The 24,296-nt window shown below is 37.6% G+C and overlaps 1 pseudogene; it reads right to left on the reverse strand.

Moving 5' to 3' along the window:
• Positions 1-1,592: 1,592 nt before the first annotated feature.
• LOC149178194 (fatty acid amide hydrolase-like) lies at positions 1,593-22,325 on the reverse strand (annotated as a pseudogene).
• Positions 22,326-24,296: the final 1,971 nt, after the last annotated feature.

Here is a 24,296-nt window from a genome sequence, read left to right on the forward strand (position 1 = left end):
ATACGTCAATTTTTTTCTCAAACCAACATATGTATGTGTGAAATGTGAAAGGGTTAAAACATTATATATGATTTTATATTTATTATGAAACATATATAGTTATATGTTGGAATTTTGAAAAGTATATTTTAAAAAGGAGTAGGAATTTTGAAAAGGGTATTTTAAAAGGAGGAAGGTCATTATTACTAAATTTTAAAGAGTAATAATTAAAGTTTTAATTTAAAGTGGAGTTTTTATGTTTTGGGGTGTGAATTTGATTGAAAATGGAGACAACAATTACAGATATGGAGAAGTTGAGCGGGGCTAATTTTTCCCTATGGAAATCACAGATGGAGGATATACTGATTTTAAAGGATCAATATTTGCCGATTGAGGGCACAAGAAAGAAACCCTCATTAATGACAAATGGAGAGTGGAATAAGCTAGATATAAAGGCGATTGCAACAATCCGCGAATATTTATCAAAGAATGTTTATTTCAATGTGGCTGGAGAAAAGACGGCAGAAGGATTATGGAAGAAGCTCCATGATCTATATGAGAAGAACACGGCATCAAACAAAGTGTTCTTGATGAAGAAGCTTTATAATCTCAAAATGAAGGAGAGTGCTTCAGTTGTTGAGCACTTGAATGCATTTAATATTATTACTAATCAACTTGCCTCTGTTAAAATCATTTTAGATGATGAAATTAGAGACATATTGCTAATGTGTTCTATGCCGGAAAGTTGGGAAAATTTAATTGTAGCTACGAGCACTTCAACAACTACAGGGACCTTGAAGTTTGATGATGTCAGCAGTAGTTTAATGAATGAGGAGCTATGACGCAAGTCAATTGTGGAAAACTAGGGAGGAGAGGCTCTAGCTCTAGCTAATCGTGGTAGGAGAATGGATCGAGGCCCGCAAGGGCGATCAAGATTGAGAGGCTGATCAAAATCAAGGAGAGGTAGAATCATCTACTTTCATTATGGCAAACCCAGGCACATGAAGAAAGAATGTCGATTCTGGAAGAAAAGAAAAAAGGATCAGAGACCGTCTAGTACAAATCACAAGTCATCTAGCACAAATGAAGGTCAGACTATTGATGTAGCCACAGATGGTGATGTGTTGTTTATTGTTTTAGTAGAGGATGCATGTGTCTATACATCTAGTAGTAGCTTTGATTGGATCATTGACTCTGGAGCTTCTCACCATGTAACACCATGAAAAGATAGTTTTGTTTCATATAATCCTGGTGATTATGGAAGATTGCATTTGGGGAATAATCATTTTTGCAGTAATGTTGGAGTGGGAGATGTCTAGATCAAGATGAAATATGGACAAGATATATTGTTGAAACAGGTCAGGCATGTACCAGAAATGCACATTAGTTTAATCTCTATGGGATGACTAGATGATGGAGGCTATTTGACAAGCTTTGTGAAAGGAGGCTGGAAAATTAGCAAAGGTGCATTGGTCGTGGCCAAAGGACCCATGATAGGAACATTATACACATTGAAGACATTGATAGGAAAATCAGATTTGGCTGATGTCACAAAAGAAGGAAATTCAACAGATCTGTGGCATAATCATTTGGGTCACATGTGCGGGAAGGGCTTAAAAATCCTTGTTGGTAAAACTTTATTGCCAGGTTTGAAATCCTACAATCTTGATCTTTGTGAGCATTGTATATATGGTAGAACAAGAAGGGTTTCATTCCTTAGAGGTGGCCATGAAAGAAAGAAAAATGTGTTAGAATTGGTACACTCAGATGTGTTTGGGCCTATTAACATCAAATCATTAAGAGGAGCATCATATTTTGTAACATTTATAGATGATGCATCCATGAAGGTTTGGGCATATACTATGAAAAATAAAAGTGAAGTGTTTGGAATATTTCAAAAATTCCATGTTGTTGTTGAAAGAGAGACTAACAAATTGTTGAAGTGTTTAAGAACAGATAATGGTGGAGAATATTCCTCAAATGCGTTTAAGGAATATTGTAACAAATTTGGCATAAAGCATGAGAAGACTGTACTGGGTACTCCTCAACAGAATGGTGTCGTAGAAAGGATGAATCGCACAATTATGGAAAAGGTGTGAAGTATGTTGTCCAATTCCGGTTTGGAGAAGAATTTTTGGGTTGAAGTAGTCAGGACCACTTGCTACCTCATAAATAGATCTCCAACTACAACCTTGGATGGCGGTATCCCTAAAGAAGATTGGACTAGTAAGAATTTGAATTATTCTTACTTGAAAATCTTTGGATGTGAAGCATTCTTATATATTCCAAAAGAAACTAGAACTAATCTAGATGATAAATCTATGAAATGCATTTTTTTGGGATATGCGGATGAAGATTTTGGTTATCATCTATGGGATCCGGTTAAACATAAAATTATTGGAAGCAGGGATGTTATGTTTAATGATTTTGAAATGTTCAAGAGGACTATAAGTGAGTTGGAGGTCAAGAAGGTTATTGATAGGTTTGAAGAGCGGCAAGAAAGCATCCCACCAATGCAAGAAAATGAACAGAAAATTCAGGAGCATCAAGAACAACAAGTGGAAAATGATGAACAACAAGAAGAAGAAATCTTGCAGGAACCTTTACAGGAGATTCAACTTGATAATGAATCACCACAGTTGGTTCGCAGATCTTCTAGGCCTCATAGGCCTTCACAAAGATATCCTACTTCAAACTATATTTTGTTGACTGATGAAGGTGAACCTAATTGTTTTCAAGAAGCTTGTAAAGTTGAGCACAGTAAAGAATGGAAGAAGAAATGAACTCTTTGTAGGAAAATAAAACTCGGGAGTTGGTAAACCTCCCAAAAGGTGGAAGGGCTCTACAAAACAAATGGTTGTACAGGATTAAGCATGAAGGTGACGAAAAGAAGGAGAGGTATAAAGCAATGCTGGTGGTGAAAGGTTTTTCCCAAAAAGAAGGTATTGACTTCATCGAAATTTTCTCACCTATTGTTAAAATGTCATCCATTAGAGTCATTCTTGGTCTAGTTGCTGCTTGAGACCTAGAATGGCAACAATTAGATGTAAAAACTGCATTCCTTCATGGTGAATTGGTGGAAGAAATTTATATGGACCAACTAGAAGGATTCATAGAAAAAGGAAAAGAAGGCCTTGTTTGTAGGTTGAATAAGAGTCTCTATGGGTTGAAATAGGCACCTCGAAATGGTACAAGAAATTTGATTCATTCATGTTGGAACATGGTTTTCAGAGGTTGGAAGCTAACCATTGTGTCTATATCAAGAGGTATGATCAAGGGAAGTATACCATATTATTGTTATATGTGGATGACATGTTGATTGTTGGGCATGATAAGAATAAGATCAATAGGTTGAAGAAATATTTGGGTAGAAAATTTGCAATGAAAGATTTGAGACCAGCACAACAGATATTGGGCATGCAGATTATGCGTGACAGGAAAAACAAAAGGTTGTGTCTGTCACAAGAAAAATATATTAAGAAGGTGCTTGACAGGTTTAATATGAAGGATGCTAAGCCAGTTGGTACACCCCTTGTAGCCCACTTCAAGCTGAGTACTGAATTATGTCCTAGTGATGACAAGGAGAAAGAAGAGATGAGCAAGACTCCTTATGCTTCAGCAGTTGGCAGTTTGATGTATGCCATGGTATGCACATGACCAGACATTGCATATTCAATGGGAGTAGTGAGTAGGTTCCTTGCCAATCCAGGCAAACAACATTAACAAGCAGTAAAATGGATTTTGAGGTATCTCAAGGGTACTAGTCATTATTGTTTATGTTTTGGTCATGATGAGACTATGCTTGAAGGATTTACAAATGTGGATATGGCTCAAGATATGGATACCAGAAAATCCACCACAGGTTATTTGTAAACATTTGCAGGTGCAACAATATCTTGGGTGTCAAGGCTACAGAGAATAGTAGCTCTCTCTACAACAGAAGCATAGTACATAGCTGCAACAGAAGCTTGTAAAGAGATGTTGTGGATGCAGCAATTCCTAGGAGAGATAGGAATAAAGTAGGACAAGTATGTGCTATATTGTGATAGTCAGAGTGCCATTCACTTGGCGAAAAACTCAGCATTTCATTCAAAAACCAAACACATTGACTTAAGGTACCATTGGATTCGGCATGTGTTGGAGGAAGAACAATTATCCTTGGAAAAGATCCATACAAATAGGAACCCTGCTGATATGCTCACTAAGATTCTACCACGAAATAAACATGAGTTATGTAGAGGCATGGTAGGACTCAGTGTGACTTGATGACTCTTATTTGGCTTCAAGTGGGAGAATGTTAAGTGTGAAGCCAAATTCACGCAGGATTCTAGATCCTTCTAAATCTCCAAGATTCTAGATATCTCTACACTGCCATTAGTTTCTAGATCATTCCAGATCTCCATCTGAATCACATAAAGGATTCTAAATCCTTCTTCTGCCTCTATAAATTTGTAATTTCTTTGGCCAAGTAAAGCAAGCTAAGGTCCAGGCCTGTTACGTAATGGAAAGTGATTTCTATTCTCCAGTGATTGTTTTATCTATTCCGTTGTTTCTCATTGAGTAATCTTGTTGTTTCTCCATTTGTCTGTCTCTGTGAATTATTCTCTGCTATTGGCGTCTAAGTCTCTGAGTATGAATCCGCTGTGTGTTATGTATGCTCTGAACTAACAGTCTAATCATTGCATTATTGGATTCTTAATGTATTCATAGATGCATATTTGTGTGGAGGAGGTGTATCGAATTTTGTTGAATCTATTGGAACAAATATTCAATAGGTAACACCCGAGTGGTTAGATGAACATTATACATTAGCAGCATATATTATGGGAGAAATATTATATTTTTGGAGCGTTATGATATTGGGAGCAATAATGAGTTATTTCATTGGTAGAAATATTAAATTATGATTCATACAGTGATGCCAGTTCATTCAATTGGTGGTATTATATAGAGATTCTTGCTGCAATGCTCTCTGATATATAGAAGCACGTTGGGAATGAATGTAAAGCAGTTTAAAGACCAACATTATATTCCATCAATGATTTGCTGCATTTGTAGTGCGTTATTGGTTCGCGGTTATGTAATTGAACAAATATGCATTACAATAATCTCAGAACTAAATTTGGATGGGCATTATTCAACGATGTTGTCCATTGATAGGTGTCATGGTAATATGGAGCGTTTCTGATTATTATAAATCATTTATATGCCTCATATCGTTATTATTATTGCTGCATTTTTGGTTCCTCGAAATAATTTGAATGTAATGGCATAATTAAGAGACTCTTGCATATCTCCATGTCAGTAAAGCACCACAAATGTATCGTTATATGCAAGCCTTATTTAATATGGTCTGGCATCGTTAGTATATGTTAAAGGGATGAATGCTGGGAAGAAATTGACCTTTACCATCCACTTTGGAGCTCAAGGGAGTTGTAGGTAGCTGAGGAATGATACTCTCCCTTTTACAAGCCATCAGCTATGGTTGTGAAGTTTCCGCTGGAGGAAGCCATTCTGTGCACCTGACAATTTTTCTTACCTACCTACTTCAAAAGGATTTCTTTAAATTATCTGTGCAATACTTTGGCATTATTATCGATGGCGTTCCCATATGTAGTATCCTTGGCATTATCATATGTTCTATCATCATTAGTGGCATTCTTATTATCGTTGGCGTTCTCAAATGGCATTATTATTATGAATGAATTTATTATCAATAATTGGGTGGGTGAAATTTGGATCACTCCAATCCTTGACCCATATATTGAAGATACTCACTAGGGAGGTTGATGGGACAAAGTTTTCTCATATATATTCAGCAGAATGTTGGATTCAGTTTGGGTTATGGTATTCCCACGACCGGATTGATCATCTCTACTGTAATATTCTTCACTGGCACTCCATTTTACAGACACAAAATTCAGAAAGGGAATCCATTTGGTCGCATGGCGCAGGTGATTGTTGTAGTAGCTCGTAAATGGAGAAGTAACGTGTCGACAGATTACACTAAACCTTGCATCCCATCGCGACACTGCCATACCTGACTTTTTAAAGGCAGTACCAACAGAACTGTTGCATTCATAGTCGATTGTTACATAATGTGCAAGGCACATTTCTTCTATCTCTGGAAAATTCACCTCCAAAATATTACATCCATACTCTCTTGCCAGTAGATCCAATGCAGGATAACAGGCTTTGCTTATACCCTCATCACAGTTGTCATACCACTTCGTGTACTTTGCAAGCTTGAGATTTCCAACTGACCTATTGATTTGCAATGATGGTAATGAAACAAATTGATCAGAAGGTACATGAACATATATTGTTGCATAGATAATCAACGCGTCCTCCACCATTTCTTCTAGTACACCAACCATTCCCACTATCCAGTTGAGAGGAGGTATTCCGTCGTGAGATATTCGTCCAAACATTGGCTTCAAACCGACTACATCACATAGTACATGTGCACCGATCCTCCACCACCAACACTAAGTGCAGTAGGATACAACCCTACAGATACTGCTGCAGAGGATCCCCTAGATGAACCTCCAGAAATCCTCTCAATTTTGTATGGGTTTCTAGTTGGTACGTAATGGGGATTGATCCTGTTGGTCCCCATTCCAATCTCATGCATATTTGTTTGTCCAACAAGTATTGATCCACGTGCTCGTAAATGCTTGACACAAATGACATCATCTGTAGATTTGTGTACTTTATTGAACCATTTTTTGCCCATTGTAGCAGGGTAGGGTAAACAATCAATCTCATTCTTAACAACGATTGAAACACCATCAAGTATCGAAAGAGATTTAGCTCTTTCGTAGCAATATGTGGACTCTACAGCTTGTTTCAAAATGTCTGAAGAATCATAATTTATGAAAATGGACATGCCTGTATATGACTATGAGGATTCTTCAACAGCAGATAAAAAGCGCTCTGGCACCTTCATCAGGATACTTCAAAATTAAATTGCTTTCTTTAAATATGTGCAGTGTGATGATCCTTGACTCCATCACCCATGAAAAAAATCAAAAAACCTTTAACAATATACCCTGCTATCTGTAGCGCTTTAACATTCGCATGCAAATATTCTTCATTCCTTTCATCACTCAGATGCATTTCCTCTACTGCTCTAAAAATTCGTCCCATCTTGATCAAATTTGATTGTTTCCCAAACTGTAGGGGATACAGATAAGTCAAAGGACAGAATTCATTCTCTCTCTCTTCTTCTTGAGAAAAACCTATCCAACCCTGAAATGGGTTGCATGCATTTATTAATTAATTTTCTCCATGAAAACACACAGCTTCTTCGCGACAAACCCGTGAGTCTTTGCTGCTTAGAGTTTTCTTATGAGAGAATATAATGCATGGTAGAATTAATATTATAATGGTGGCTGTGGTTTAAAGGTGCTATTGTTATTCAAATAGTGACAATGTTATGTATGACGTTGATGCTACAATGTGGACATATATTACCAATGCAGTTTGGAAATGATATTACAGTGTGGTAGTGTGGCAATATATTACCATTACAAAAGAAAAATAAGCGGGGGCGGGAGAGGGGGCGGAGGGGGTGAGCAGGGGGTTCATTATGACGTGGAATTCATATTATGGAGGTGTCATACCAGCTATCATTCGATGGCCTCTCTACGTCTCTGATCACACAGTTGTAGGTTGAAACTACCAATTCCACAATTCAACATAAAACCTGTGTTGTTGGAGGTTGCCTGCATGTTAATTTATATTGACATAGAAGTATTGAGTGCCTCTTCAATGTGGTGATGTTTCTGAGAACCCCGAATGACATCCTTTACGTAAACATGCTTTACATATACAGTTAACCCAGAAACAGGAGGCCACATTACAGTTTGTGCAAGAACATGTTCCCCCAGACTTTGTGAGTTTATGCAAATTAGGGTTTTATAGTGAATACCCGATTTCAGTCTTTCTGAAAGATGTAAAGTCAAAACATATGCGGCATGTGGGGCAAAGTCTCGATGGGATCTACAAACACTTTGGGATTATTAGGACTTTGTAGTAGAAGCTAATAAAACGTTCGAATGAAGCTATTCGTTTCATGACATGGAGATCGGTGCACAATTACAAAATTCTCTGGGAGCAATGATTTTTATGCTGAGCAACTCTGCCACTTTGGCAATGGCTACATACTGTCCCACTATTTACCAGTTTCAACATTATTGAGTCTCAATGGAGTGGAAGAAGAAGAGTTATTTGTAGTTTTCTGTGTTATTGTAAGACGTTGGGTTGGGGATTACTCAGCCAACATGGATATCGTTCGGTTAACGGGCGTAGCTATTGATTATTTTTGTGTTCTTTGTAATGCTCCGAGCGTCTTTCTCTCCCATTCAGTAAAGTCAAACCAAAGTCTCTCATTCGTCAGACAAAACTTCTAAGACTGCTTCCACGAATATTTCCGGTGGAGGGACGTATATTTTGAATGCCTCTGTGGTCCAATTGTTATTAGTGGGTCTGGTGATTAGTGAAGATTTTGAATTATCAAAGGAAATCTCTCTTAGGCCGGCAGGGAGGTGTCTAAGGTCGAGGGAATTTGTAAGTTTGATTAGAACAGTGATTAAGGAGAAGGTGAACAATAATAATATTTTAATATAACTATTCTATACAAAATTTATACAATTTCATTCATACGATTGGAGCAGTGTTTATATTTTGTTATGGAGAAACACCATCCATAAAAAGAAAAGGTCGAGGTGCATACTATTCACTCATCATGGGTGAATACACAGTCAAGAAAAATATGAATATGTCAGTGCCTGGAAACATGAATCTGCCACTTCCACACTCTTGAGCATCTTGGAGGAGATTGTTTGTTATAATCACAAATTCGCTTGCATATTAAATATAAGATCACTTTCCATGAAGAAGGGCTATCAAGACTATCTTGATACGATCATCAACATAAATTAAGACAAAGTGTTTTTTATATTATGTTCTCTTAGTTTTGACTGTTACATGGTTGAATTAAGGGTGGCTGGTGCAGAATTCTTTTTGCAATATATAGTCAAGTTTTCTTCAATCAAAACTTTTATCTGGAGAGTATTATTTGGCATTTATTGTTTATATGCCTACAATTTCAATGCCTTGCAAAGCATTCTCCCAACAGTATTCTTGAAATACTCTCTGCAATGCGTTCATCTTATGAGTTCTCGATTTTTTTTCAAATTTTTCTCACAACAATGTTTTGCAGCGCTATTGTACTATTAATACATTTAAGAGCATATTTGAAGAAACATTTATATATCATGTGGAGAAAAATTCATTTGGGAGCAATTTTCAATCTAGAGGAGCCCCAATTTTCCTTTTGCAGCAACGTTCATTGAGTGGCAATATTGTTTGTACCAGACGAAATATTGCAGATTATAGAGCATTAAGGAATTGGTGTCATCCCATGGTGATTGGAAGGCTAGAGTTAAGAAATGGAGAGTACATCTCAATTTCACTAGATAAAGTTGAAAGTCGCAAACCTATACCACAATCATGGAGAGGTTTACGAGATGATGAATTTTCTAGAGAATGTGTCATCCCTGATTGTGTATTTGTTCACATTAGTGGGTTCATTGGTGGTAACAAGTCCTTTGATGGAGTTGTAGCAATGGCCAAAGATTCTCTTAAATTGTAATTGTATCCCTTTTATACTATCTTAATGAAATCTGTTTGAAAATGAAAGTGACAAGCATGAAGGACATTATGCAGGTTTGAAAGATGGTTAGTAATCAGATGAGGGTTGGAGAGTTTACTACTAGGCTTGATATTCCAGATATTGTGCTTGATAGAATCATTGTTTTACCATACAATTTTGAGCATGATGGCTCTATTTGGGACATTTTTCAAAGAAAATATGTGCTAGAATTTCATGTTCTAAATTCCAAACCCCCTTGTCATTGATGTCAAAGGGGGAGGTAAGAAAAGGTAAGGAAGATACTTATCAGAATGAAAGGGGGAGGATAATTACCATCAATTCCAAAGAGGGATATTGTTGGAAATATTGTCATTGATGGTAAAGGGGCATTGAAGGAATGCAAGGAGCAGCAATGCAAGGAGAAGCAAGAAGCAACAAGGAAAGGAGCTACAACAAGCAACAAGGCAAAGAGGAGCAAGAAGTAAAAGAAGGAAAAGGGGTAGAAGGAGGAGGAGTTGTGATAGATTGAAATGTTTTCATAATGTTGCAGAGATTGCTATATTGAAGAATTTTTTGTGACGAAAATTGTTTATTGAGCTGACTTGTTGTGATGCAAAGGCAAGACTCCAAGGCAAAGACAAATATGTTGCAAAGATTGTTGTGATACATTAATGATAAATATTGATATTTGATGTTAGCATCAGGTTGATGCATTTAATGATTACATGTGGCTGAAATTAATATTGGATGGATTATTTATTTTTGTGTCCTAATATTCAAGATATGAAGAGTTTGGAAACGAATGAGTGGAAGGAAAATATTCAAACCTATTTACTTCATATTCCTATGTGGGATACAAACAACCATCAAACTATCTTTATGAAATATTTGATTTTTTAAGGCATTAAGAAGGTTAGATAATGGGAGAATGACAAGGAGTTGATTGAGCTATTATGGATTAGTTACCTGGCACTTATGAAGCTGATGTGAGGAAGATTTGAAGGGAATAAGCTGCATAAATGAAGATGGAGATATGCAAAATTTATTACTATGTAAACCAACACATTGTTATTCTTGTTTGCATGAGGGGATGGTAGTTTCACTTCAAGTTGTGGCTTGATAAATATTGAGTTGGAGTTGGTTGAGGTAGGAGCCTCTTGTGGATTTAGCCTACATAAAACATACGGGAGTTGGAGCTTCCTTGCATGTTGTAGCTTGCATAAAATTGAGGTAGCAGCCTCCTGTAGGTCGGATCCTATAGAAAACCAGATGTAATAAGGAGTAGGAGCTTGCCTTTGCATCACAATAGTAACAAAATCATGGTTTTCTCCCTTTATGGGTTTCCACATATATTTTGTGTCAATATGTGTTGTTATTATGTGTTCATGTGATGTTTTGGTTTTCTTATTAATTGTTGTTTACATATCCAATCTGTTGGTCATTATTTGTTAAGCTACTCATGTAATGTTTCAATTAAAGAAATTAGGGAAAAGAATTTAATGTCCATGAATATATTAAACTCATTAACCTGCCTTCTCAGTTTAGTCAAGTTTTCATTACATAAAACTAGAATAATAACAATGATAGAACAACCATCAAAACCACATAATAAAAAGTACAAATACTCATGAAATACAAGATGAAAATAGATCTTATTAACATATGAAAAATCCAACCACGTCAGGGACTTCCACGTATCACCTAACCATAGATTGGGATAAACCAAATCTTTCTTTCAGCCTATCACCCCTGTACCATATTCCAAGCATGAATGTGGGACTCAAATAACCAGGGCTTCCTTAGGCTTTACAACATATCCTACCATTACTAATCAAGGTATTTCTAGGTCGGAAACTCGTATCTATACAACTAGGATTTACCGTGTATCCCTCCATTACCTTTCAAGGTATTCCTAGGCCCAAACAATAAATATACACTAATAGTCTTTATTGCAATCCCTCCATTACTGATCAAGTGATCATTAGGCCTAAACAAGCTTGGATTCCTCCATATTTATTCACCAATACCTTGAGAAATTTTCTCACCTCCACCCTCAGGATTTACTGTATTGTGTATCCCACCATTACCTGTTAAGGGATTCCCAGGCCCTTGGGAATTTTCCTAAGACTGCCTGACCATGTTCCAAAACAATCCAAAAATCCATCTCAACCAAATGAAAGAACCCCATCACAACATGGATATCCATAAATGGCAAGGAAATGATGAAACCACTATCACACCTGGAAAAAACCATGCCAGTGACAACAAGATAACCAAATACACACATCAATGTACCATGCATGCCAAAACTAGTAAGGAAATCATACATGCAACTCGATACTTACAAGTAATCCCATTGTAGCCACTTGACCAAGTTCTTCCTTGTTTGATCTTTGCTTTCCTTTACTTCCTTTTCGTTCATTTGCCTTCATTTATCCAATGCTAGAGTGATCCAAGAATTCTCTAAGTGTGCAAGAGTATGAGAGAGAGAAAATATAGAGAGAGCTCCAACCCAAAACTATCAAAAGGCTTAACTAACAAAAGCCATGAAAGGATCCTTAGAAACTTTTTTAATAATGAGACCTCCATTTTCTTCAATGTCCTCTATTTTCCTTCAATTTCCTCCTCACATGCAACTTGGGACCTTTCACCTTCTTTTTGTCCTATTTTCCATTATTTTATAAATAAAATGCCAATTAATGCCTCTTCTCCTTTTCAATGTCTTTTCCATTGCCTTTGCCAATTTCCCCTTAGCCATAATACACCAAATGAACACCCACTAGGATGTTTTTCTCAACATTAAGCTTGGAATATGTGTCCCATAACCTTGGTCTTATTTTTTTCTTTTATTAACTTTATTACATGAAATTTTAACCCAAGGCTATTACAGAACCCTCCCCCTTATGGAACATCATCCTCGGTGTTCTATGACACCAACAACCAGCAATACCACTGAAAACCAAAACATACTGCTTATGGAACTTTATAACTTAGCTCAATGCAATATTTACAATATCACCCTATTGAAAAGAAAAACTAGCATGACAACCATACCACTTATTGGAGCTTTATAACAAAACTTCTTGTGGTATTTACAATAACAACCATACATAAATATGTACATATACCAAAACTAATTTTCCTTCACCGATAAATAATGAATGATACATAGCCCACATCTAATCATCCATCTCTAATGTAACTTCATCGGGCCCAAAGCGCTTCAACTCCACTTTAACTTTGCTCAATTACTCGATTTCAGAGCATGAGTAGTTTTCATTGCAAAATGCACTAAGGTTGCAGTTAGAATTATCCTTTTGGTTCCACCTTCAATATAGAAAAAAAATAACATGATCAAAATCCTTTACATATCTTTTAAGTAATGAGACATGGAAAACATCATGTAATTTCACTGTCGAACACAATGAAAATTTGTAGGCCATTGGTCCAGTCCTCTCAATGATCTTGAAAGGCCCACAATACGGAGGTTCCAACTTCGCACATGACCCAATACTCAAAGATCTCTTCATGGGCTTAATGCACAAGTACACATGCTCCCTAACCTGAAATTTCTTAAACATCTTGTGTTGATCTACATAGCTCTTATGTCTGTCCTGTGTTTCCTTTATATTCTTCTTGATAACCTGCATTTCTTGTTCCATTTCTACTAACATATCCAATCCTATCAACACCCTATTCACTGGATCACTCCAACTGATGGGAGTATTACAACTCTGCCAATAAAGTGCCTCAAACATACTTATGCTCAGTGACTCCTAATACCTATTGTTATAAGCATACTCTACCTGTGGTAGGTACTCTTCCCTTTTTCGTTGCTGATACATAACATACATTCGCAACATGTCCTCCAAAACCTTATTGACCTTCTTTATCTATCCATATTTTGCGAACGATAATTTGTATTGAAGGCCAACTTTGTACCCTGTTAGCGCTCGAATTTGGCCTCAGGCTGAAGAAGGCAAAATCCAAGGCAACATCAAACCACTTAGCCTCGTAGCTAGCCCTACGAGGACAGGAGAGGGCTCTCTCCGGGTCTATCTCGACAAAAGGTTTTCAAAGGGCTGAGATGACCATTAAAAAACACTGATTTTAGGCTAGTAAACTGATAGGGAAAGTTTGATTTTAAATTTTTAGGGTTTTGTTGGAAAACTGAGCACGGTAATTTTGGGTGCGGGGATGAGACACAGTTTTTGCAGAGGTCTTTTTGGGGCAAGGTAGGAGATTGTCTTGATGCCTTTGAAATAAGTGAATGGATAGATATGACCAGTGAGGAGTCAAGGAGAGCAAGAAACCATTGAGAGTTCTCCTTAAATAGATGAAAACATAGATATTAAGCAAACTTAAAGGCGGAGCATAGAAACCATGAATTCTACCTTAACACTTCATTTACTTAATTTGCAGAAGAGAAGAGTAGGAAAATGATACACATAACAAACTTACAAGTACATGAGAGAAACACACCATCAACACAAATCACCACAGGAATCCCAAATAGTGCTGCAAAACCCTGGTCTTTCCTTTGCCAAAATTGCAGAGATACAAAGAGTAAAACAGTCTAAGCTTATCCCTCAAGAGTCCAACCTCTCCAACCATGAAAATGATTTAGAAAATACATAATATAGACCATGCCAACCCATTCCCTAGCCTCTAGGGGTCGAGCTCATCATCCTAGGAGCTGTTTCAACCAATTCTAAACTGAGCACTACAATCTAGGCAATCAAAACAACTTGCCTCTATAAGTTAGGAAACCAATTCATTCATTAATTTTTTGCCATTTTATGAATGAATCTTCTAGAATAGGTAAAAAAACTGTCATGTCAACATAAAATTACATCAATTACATCAAGGAGGATGAAAAATCCCACCAAAAAGTCAAAACTGGTCAAATGCTGCGTTTTCTTGAGCTGAAGGTGCAAAACTGGCAAATTTCCCTGATGCGTAGCGCGCCATTTCTCAACTCGTAGCGCGCCTTTCAGGCCACTTGTGAGGCACTTACCGGCATCCAAATTGAGCTCAGGTGGGCTTGTTGGAAAGGTTTAGATGTCTACTCTCCATCCCAAGTGGAATTTCTCAATTTGGTGGCCATTTGCCCCTCCAAAAATGCAATCTCCCAAGACTGCTTCCTGTGTGTCCAAAAAGTGGCAGAAGGTCATTTTTTTCTTGTTTTTTGACCTTTTGGGGGCTCAAATCTCCATGAAATGTATTGGTAGTGGCTGAGAAAGTGTAATTTGTCATGACAAATCCAAAAATGCTGAGTTTTTGTGAAATGTACCTCCCCAACGTAAGGGTAGCGCGCGGCGCGCTACGCGTTGAGCCAAACCCTGATGCGTAGTGCGCCTGAGCCCCACGCGTAGCACAACTTTCAGATGCTTTTTGGAGGCCTTCCCGGTGTCCAAATTGGGCACAGGATAGCTTGTTGGAAAGGTCTTTGAGTCTAATTTCCAACACAACTAGAATTTTTTAATTTGGAGTTCATTTTCCCTATAAAAAGTCAAATCTCCCAAGACTGGTCAAAATGTGCCAAATGAGGCTGTTTCAAGGTAGAGTGCTGTTGCAATCAACTTTTGAATGCCTTCCTCAACTCCAAATTGAGCTCATGATAGCTCATTGGAAATCGCTTTGTGTCTAGTTATCATTTGACTCATCAAGAAAGTCATTTTACCAACCAAGCTAGGAGAAAACTTGATTTTCCCAAGGTCACTTCAGAGGTGCATTTGATTCTCCTGAGGCAACGATATTTTTGACATTTCTCTAAAACCATGACACTTGTGTAAAAAGTGAAGGAGGTTTTTATTATTTGGCATGTTGTGGACAAAAACCTCTCTCAGTTTTCTAAAATTCATCTTTGATTGCTCTGAAACATCTTTTGAGTGAAACTTATCCCGATGTGTGAAACAAGGAACTTTGTGGAAATGAAGCGAAATGAAGGGGATGAGGGGCTTCTAAATTCTTGGGGAAATTTTTGGAAGTAGGGAGGGATGTTAGGAAGTAGGGGAAAGTGGAATTGCAAATATCAAGTGAGGGGAAGGGGTCTAAAAGGGCAAAACACAGGCCCAACCTAGAAAATTGCCAAGTTGTAGCAAGAAACTAGGGTTTGTGCGAAAATGAGGAATTTGGAAGATCTCAGTGATGGGAAGTGTTTAATAAGGTACATTAATGATACGGGAAGGTGTATGAACATCTGGATACCAGTTTTTCTAATGATTTGACCATCCAAGAGAAATTGCCTTCAAAACCCTAGGAGAGGGAGATGAACCTTGCCTAGGCGCAACTGAAGCATGAACAAGGTGTAAAATGACCCAATGGAACCTGACATGATGATGACAACCCTTTGAATGATGATACACTCAGCTGAATAGTGAAATATACTGACATTTGGGCAATTTTGAAAGGAGTGAAAGCAAACCCTAGACCTAATGCCTAGTGACCAAATTTTGCTTGAAGACTCACTGAAATGACAAAATTTGACCTTGACACTTTGAGACCACTTTGTAAGAGCATATTTGATCACTGGAGGAAGGCTGGAAATACTGACACTAACATTGGCTCCAATGGGGATGGTAGCTCCTTGGAGGTGCCAAGAACGGCAGATCTTTAGGAGAGCAGACAGTGCCTCCATCCATTGGGCAATGGAGTCCATTATTTCGGAAAACGACACAAGACTTTGACTTATTTATTGACTGAAACCTGACTCAAGCCGACACAATTATGAAACCAACATGACTGAAAACTGACTCACAAATGACTCATGACTGACTTAACTAAAACAAAAACTTACAAAGCTTATTGAAGGGCAACAGTTCATCAAGATTTGAAATCATGATGACAACCACCTGTGTTTCTTACAAGACAATATACCATCAAACTATACCAAAATGCCAATGCAACCAATCAAGCAGATGCCTTCTTGATTGATTCTTCTGATCAGATCTTCTGATCAACAATGAATACTGGTAACAGGGCATCCAAAAACATATTTGACCATGGCTGCAACAAAACACTGTAATAAACACTTTCACTGCTGGCTGCAACAAACTTGCTAGAGGATCGTAAAAAACATGAAGATTTTCCATTGTCACCTCCTGCTGAAAGATCAAGGTGTCCTTTGTTTCAAATTCTTATCTGCCTTCATCATGTGCTTCGGTAAAAGTATGCTCATGAGCTTCAAAAAACTCTGAACAAATGGATGGGCAGATCTCTTCTTGGAAAAGCATTTCAGCACATGAAACATATGAAGAGGAATCTGAATGGAAATCCTGAATGTTTTAATCTTCTGTGGTGTGAATGTGCTGTCGGTCATTCTTAAACAAAAAACAATCTTCGAGATTATCAAACATGACAGCCTTATCATCTTTGTGAAAGAAAAAATTATCTTTTTGCTGGTCTACAAAACTGATTATAAGACAGTCATCTTTTTCAAAAGAGGAAGAAGTTTCTCCAACACTTTCCTGACTATGTGTGCACTGCAAATCTGCTGTAGCTTGGGCTGTAACAAGACCTCTCAAAAGTAGATCTATCTCATCTTCAGACAAAGGAGACAACGCTTTTTGTTTTCTTCCGCTTAAATAGTAATTATCTTCATATGACAGGGCATTCAAACTATCATTTATTACTGAGTTATTGAAAGGAGATTTATCACTTACTTGCACAAAGATCTCATTCTGTTTTTTATGAACATCTGAATCCACAACTCTGTCTATGATCTCAACAGCAGAGCTCTCTTTGATGGGATTCAGCACAAGGTATTCTTGGTCATCATGATCTGAATGTTGATCTGAAATAGCTGGCTTGACTGCATCACATTCTGAAATTGAATCTTGACTACCCTGCACGCTGTCTTCTTCTGTGGGCAGATCTGAAACGACACTTTCTCTTTCATTATTTTCAGCCATATGACCATCTTCAGCTTGCTGATCTTGATTCTACTGCAAAATGTCCTGGTCATTTTGACAAGTATCCTCTAAGTTTTCTTTATGCTGCTGAAACAGATTTTCATACAGGGCCTCCATGATTTCATCATCCATAAAATTATCATCTTCATAATATTTCTCAAGGCTTTCAATAAAATTAGAAGCATGTTTGCAACGGTCATGAACCAAATTTAATGATGGATAAGATGCTTGATATCTTTCAATAAATAAGGCATGAAAATCCTTTAAACAGTAAATACAGGCCTGCGGCAAATTTTCATACCAGGATTGGGCTTCACCTTCCAGAGTGGCCAGGAATATCTTCATCAAGCAATCCTCAGGAAAATCCACCTTCAACTTGTGAATATGCATATGAAATCTAACTAGATGTAAAGCAGCATCCTTCTTACCATCATCTTTAAATGTAGGTAGATTCCTTGACCAATCTACCTTCGGAATTTTATTTGGAAAACCAGGGATGTGATCTCGGCTCATGGGAGCATATCTTCTTACAACCCGATCCATCTTGAAAAGATCAAAGCTACTAATCTTCCTGCAGTGGAGTCACCATGAAGCATTGATCTATGGATTTTTCAATGAATGAAGTCGCCAGGTGAATGATTTCAGCCTTCTTATGCCTGATCGTTGTCCACCATCAACAATCAGATCTGAACTTGATGCATGTACTGGGGTAATTAACAAGTTAAATGTCACTTTTACAAGCTAGACCGGAGATTGACTGAAGCAGTGTTTATCTACTTCCGCTAATGCAAAGCAAAAGCGTTTCGAAGGCTACCTGGCATAACTTCAGGCTCCGTCTGTAGCTTATAAAACAAATGACATCAACATGAAAACCATTTGTTCTCCCCAGTATGGTCGCCAATATGTTAGCGCTCGAATTTGGCCTCAGGCTGAAGAAGGCAAAATCCAAGGCAACATCAAACCACTTAGCCTCGTAGCTAGCCCTACGAGGACAGTAGAGGGCTCTCTCCGGGTCTATCTCAGCAGAAGGTTTTCGAAGGGCTGAGATGACCAATAAAGAACACTGATTTTAGGCTAGTAAACTGATAGGGAAAGTTTGATTTTAAATTTTTAGGGTTTTGTTGGAAAACTGAGCACGGCAATTTTGGGTGCGGGGATGAGACACAGTGTTTGCAGAGGTCTTTTTCGGGCAAGGTAGGAGATTGTCTTGATGCCTTTGAAATAAGTGAATGGATAGATATGACCGGTGAGGAGTCAAGGAGAGCAAGAAACCATCGAGAGTTCTCCTTAAATAGATGAAAACATAGATATTAAGCAAACTTAAAGGCAGAGCATAGAAACCATGAGTTCTACCTTAACACTTCATTTACTTAATTTGCAGAAGAGAAGAGCAGGAAAATGATACACATAACAAACTTACAAGTACATGAGAGAAACACACCATCAACACAAATCACCACAGGAATCCCAAATAGTGCTGCAAAACCCTGGTCTTTCCTTTGCCAAAATTGTAGAGATACAAAGAGTAAAACAGTCTAAGCTTATCCCTCAAGAGTCCAACCTCTCCAACCATGAAAATGATTTAGAAAATACATAATATAGACCATGCCAACCCATTCCCTAGCCTCTAGGGGTCGAGCTCATCATCCTAGGAGCTGTTTCAACCAATTCTAAACTGAGCACTACAATCTAGGCAATCGAAACAACTTGCCTCTATAAGCTAGGAAACCAATTCATTCATTAATTTTTTGCCATTTTATGAATGAATCTTCTAGAATAGGTAAAAAAAGTGTCATGTCAACATAAAATTACATCAAGGAGGATGAAAAATCCCACCAAAAAGTCAAAACTGGTCAAATGCTGCGTTTTCTGTGCTGAAGGTGCAAAACCGGCAAATTTCCCTGATGTGTAGTGCGCCATTTCTCAACGCGTAGCGCGCCTTTCAGGCCACTTTTGAGGCACTTCCCGGCATCCAAATTGAGCTCAGGTGGGCTTGTTCGAAAGGTCTAGATGTCTATTCTCCAGCCCAAGTGGAATTTCTCAATTTAGTGGCCATTTGCCCCTCCAAAAATGCAATCTCCCAAGACTGCTTCCTGTGTGTCCAAAAAGTGGCAGAAGGTCATTTTTTTCTTGTTTTTTGACCTTCTGGGGGCTCAAATCTCCATGAAATGTCTTGGCAGTGGCTGAGCAAGTGTAATTTGTCATGAAAAATCCAAAAATGCTAAATTTTTGTAAAATGGACCTCCCCAACTTAAGGGTAGCGCGCGGCGCGCTACGCGTTGAGCCAAACCCTGATGCGTAGCGCGCCTGAGCCCCACGCGTAGCGCGACTTTCATATGCTTTGGGGAGGCCTTCCCGGTGTCCAAATTAGGTGTAGGATAGCTAGTTGGAAAGGTCTTTGAGTTTACTTTCCATCACAACTAGAATTTTTTAATTTGGAGTTCATTTTCCCTATCAAAAATAAAATCTCCCAACACTGGTAAAAATGTGCCAAATGAGGCTGCTTCAAGGCAGAGTGCTGTTGCAGTCAACTTTTGAATGCCTTCCTCAACTCCAAATTGCACTCATGATAGCTCATTGGAAATATCTTTGTGTCTCGTTATCATTTGACTCATCAAGAAAGTCATTTGGCCAACCAAGCTAGGAGAAAACTTGATTTTCCCAAGGTCACTTCAGAGGTGCATTCGATTCTCCTGAGGCAACGATATTTTTGACATTTCTCTAAAACCATGAAACCTGTGTAAAAAGTGAAGGAGGTTTTTTTTTCTTTGGCATGTTGTGGACAAAAACCTCTCTCAGTTTTCCAAAACTCATCTTTGATTGCTCTGAAACATCTTTTGAGTGAAACTTATCCCGATGTGTGAAACAAGGAACTTTGTGGAAATGAAGCACAATGAAGGGGATGAGGGGCTTCTAAATTCTTGGGGAAATTTTTGGAAGTAGGGAGGGATGTTAGGAAGTAGGGGAAAGTGGAATTGCAAAGATCGAGTGATGGGAAGGGGTCTAAAAGGGAAAAACATAGGCCCAACCTAGAAAATTGCCAGGTTGTAGCAAGAAACTAGGGTTTGTGCGAAAATGAGGAATTTGGCAGATCTCAGTGATGGGAAGAGTTTAATAAGGTACATTAATGATAAGGGAAGGTGTATGGACATCTGAATACCAGTTTTTCTAATGATTTGACCATCCAAGAGAAATTTCCTTCAAAACCCTAGGAGAGGGAGATGAACCTTGCCTAGGCGCAGCTGAAGCATGAACAAGGTGTAAAATGACCCAATGGAACCTGACATGATGATGAAAACCCTCTGAATGATGATACACTCAGCTGAATAGTGAAATAGACTAACATTTGGGCAATTTTGAAAGGAGTGAAAGCAAACCCTAGACCTAATGCCTAGTGACCAAATTTTGCTTGAAGACTCACTGAAATGACAAAATTTGACCTTGACACTCTGAGACCACTTTGTAAGAGCATATTTGATCACTGGAGGAAGGCTGGAAAGACTGACACTAACATACCCAAACATACAATCAACTCCTTCCAAAACTTGGAAGTGAACTTGGCATCTTTGTCTGACATTATCATATTCGGAATTCTATGCTACATAACTATCTAAATAAGTAGGCATAACTACTATGAAGTGAGCTAACTTTGTTAACCTTTCAACCACAACAATGATAGAATTATTTTCTTTAGATGTCCTCAAAAAAACTGTAATGAAATCCAGAAAAATGACCTCCCATTTCCCCTCCGGAATTGGAATTGGTTGTAGTAGACCACCTGGATGTCTTCACTATTCTTTTATCTATTGACAATCCAAACATCTAGCCACAAAATGTGCCACTTCCATCTAGAGATTCAACCAATAGTAAGACTTCTTAATCACTTTCAATGTCTTTTGATATCTCAAATGTCTTAAATATGGCTTAACATGAAACTCCCTAAAGATAATCTTCTTGAGTTCATGGTTGTCTGACACATACATCATGTCCCTAAATATGACCAAACCATCTATTATGAGACGATAGTCCACATCTTGAACACTTGTACCCAACTACTATAACCTCCGCTTAACCTACTGGTACCTATCATTCTATTGTGTCACTTGTAATATCCGATCCTATAAATCTATCCCATATGAACTCATTGTTTCTATGTGATTTACCTTTACTTTTATGCGAAGAGCATATTCAACCATGCTCTATTTTCCTTTAATTTACCTGATCTCAAAGTAAAACTCATTGATTGTGGACAACCACCTAACCTGCATGGCATTCAAATTAGCTTGATCAAATATGTATCTTAGTCTATTGTGATCACTCATCAACACAAATCTCCTACCAAGAGGATAGGGCCTCCACATCTTAAATGCATGAATGATTGCTGCCAACTCAAGATCATGTGTGACATAGTTACGCTCCTACTCATTCATTTTCTGTGATTCATAGCATACCACGTGTCCCTCCTCCATCATGAATCCACTAATTCCTCTCTTGCAAGCATATATACATACCACAAACTCTTTATCCATATCTACAATATTGATAACTAGAGCATATGTAAGAAACTCCTTCAACTTCTCGAAACTTGCTACACATTTTTCATCCCATTCAGATTTCTTTCCCTTTATTTGCAATGGTGTAATAAGATAGGCAATCTGTGAAAATTTCATGATGAACCTCCTATAATAACCTGCTAATCCCATGAATGACCTAACCTCATCCAAATTCCTAGGAGCTATCCATTCCACGATAGCTTTTATCTTTTCCAATTCCATTGCTATGGCTTCCTTGGAAACAACATGCCCCAAGTAAAGTACCTTTGTTTGAAAGAAACCACACTTACTAATCTTGGCATACAACTGATGCTTTCTTAGAAATCTCAATTTTGTTTCTAAGTGTTGGGCATGTTCTTCGTCACTCTTAGAATATATCAATATGTCATCAATGAATGCAATCAAAAGCTTTTCTAGATAAGGGTGAAATACACTATTCATCAAGCACATGAAAGTATATGGAGCATTAGTCAAACCAAAAGGAACTACAACAAACATGTAAATCCTATAACTAGTCTGAAAAGTATTCTTGTATATGTCCTCTTATTTGATGTGTGCCTAATGATATCGTGATCTCAAACTAGTCTTTGAAAACATAGCTTCTCCCTTCAACTAGTCAAACAAGTCATCAATCCTCGACAATGGATACTTGTTTTTTATCGTCACCTTATTCAGCTACCTGTAATGAATACACAGCCTTAGAGTACCATCCTTCTTCTTCTCAAACAACACTAGTTCACCCAAAGGCGATACACTTGGCCTAATGTATCCCTTATCAAACTTTTCCTTCAAATGCAAGAGGTAATCTAATGCTGTCAAATAAACCATATCATGTTTGATAAACCATATCATGCTTGATAAACCAAACATAAACATAACCAACATACCTTAGTGTAGTTAAGGGGAGGATCTCTTGTCTAAAAGATCACCCAGATTATCACGATACATGTATAATCATAATGATAACAACATATCGAAATTATGCATGAAAATACCAACTACATACCATCACCTCATGCACAACAACCATATATAAAACTGACATACATAACAAATACATATGCAACCAACATGAATTCATGACAAAAGAATCCCAACAACAACTTCAACATCATTTACATGACAACACAACTATAACAATGACCATCACCATGCACACATAGTAAGCACATATACAACGTACATGCATGAATGAAAAACACATTTTGCGCATCGAGTCCAAGTGTTGAGACATGCTCTTCTACCACATAGTGGTACCATATATTACCCAAAGAGAGTGAAACTTGCTCTGATACCACACTATGGTATCATATATTACCCAAAGAGAGTTAAACTTGGCTTTGATACCACTCTGTAACACCCTTTTCACACACTTAGTCAAGTTAACCAGTCCACCAAGGTCAATATGTGATGAAGAGTTACTATGATATGATTCAAACTCATAATTACAGTTAAGCTAGTGGAATATATGGAATAAAACCATTCTGACCTTCCTCGAGAGCTACAAAACGCCTAGGAGCTAAACCATCCTTCCAAGTACCCAAACCATGAGTTAACATGACATTTTAAACATATGAACTCATAGTTGCTCCCATGACAAGGAAATCCAAAAATTTTAACCTTCCAGTCGCTACCATAAGCCTTCTTTCTAGTGAATGCGGACTAAATTACTTAGTTTTGTGATATCAACTCCGAGATCAGAGCCACTTTTTCAAGGTTAGGATCAAGACATCTGCCTAGAATTTAATGGAACTCTAAAAAATGATAAATGACCCAAATACAAAGACTTTAATTCAAAACTTGATCAAGTACTTAACCTGACCCATCTTAACCATAACAGATATTTTGACAAACACACAAGAAACATGAAATCTACAAGTCATGAATGAATATCTAAACATAGAGATCTAAAACTTATCTGAGAATCATCGAGAAGGTATAATTCACTCTCAGAATATCTACAATAATATCTAATAAGTCGTGTATTCATTAACCATTCATTTACTAATCAAAACATGATGATAGCCATTACTAAATTTTATCATAAAATCATGATTATAACCAACATATAACCATAATAATAACAATGAAAGAACACCCTTCATGTTAAATTATGAAACCAGGGTAAAAATTACACTTTGGAAAACTTATTTTATGGATATGATGATTGCATTGAATTGTCTTTTTGAGAGT

This window comes from Pinus tabuliformis, chromosome 4_1 (genome assembly GCF_031772625.1).
Source record: "Pinus tabuliformis cultivar Carrire ecotype Pingquan chromosome 4_1, CPIR1, whole genome shotgun sequence".
Taxonomy (NCBI): domain Eukaryota; kingdom Viridiplantae; phylum Streptophyta; class Pinopsida; order Pinales; family Pinaceae; genus Pinus; species Pinus tabuliformis.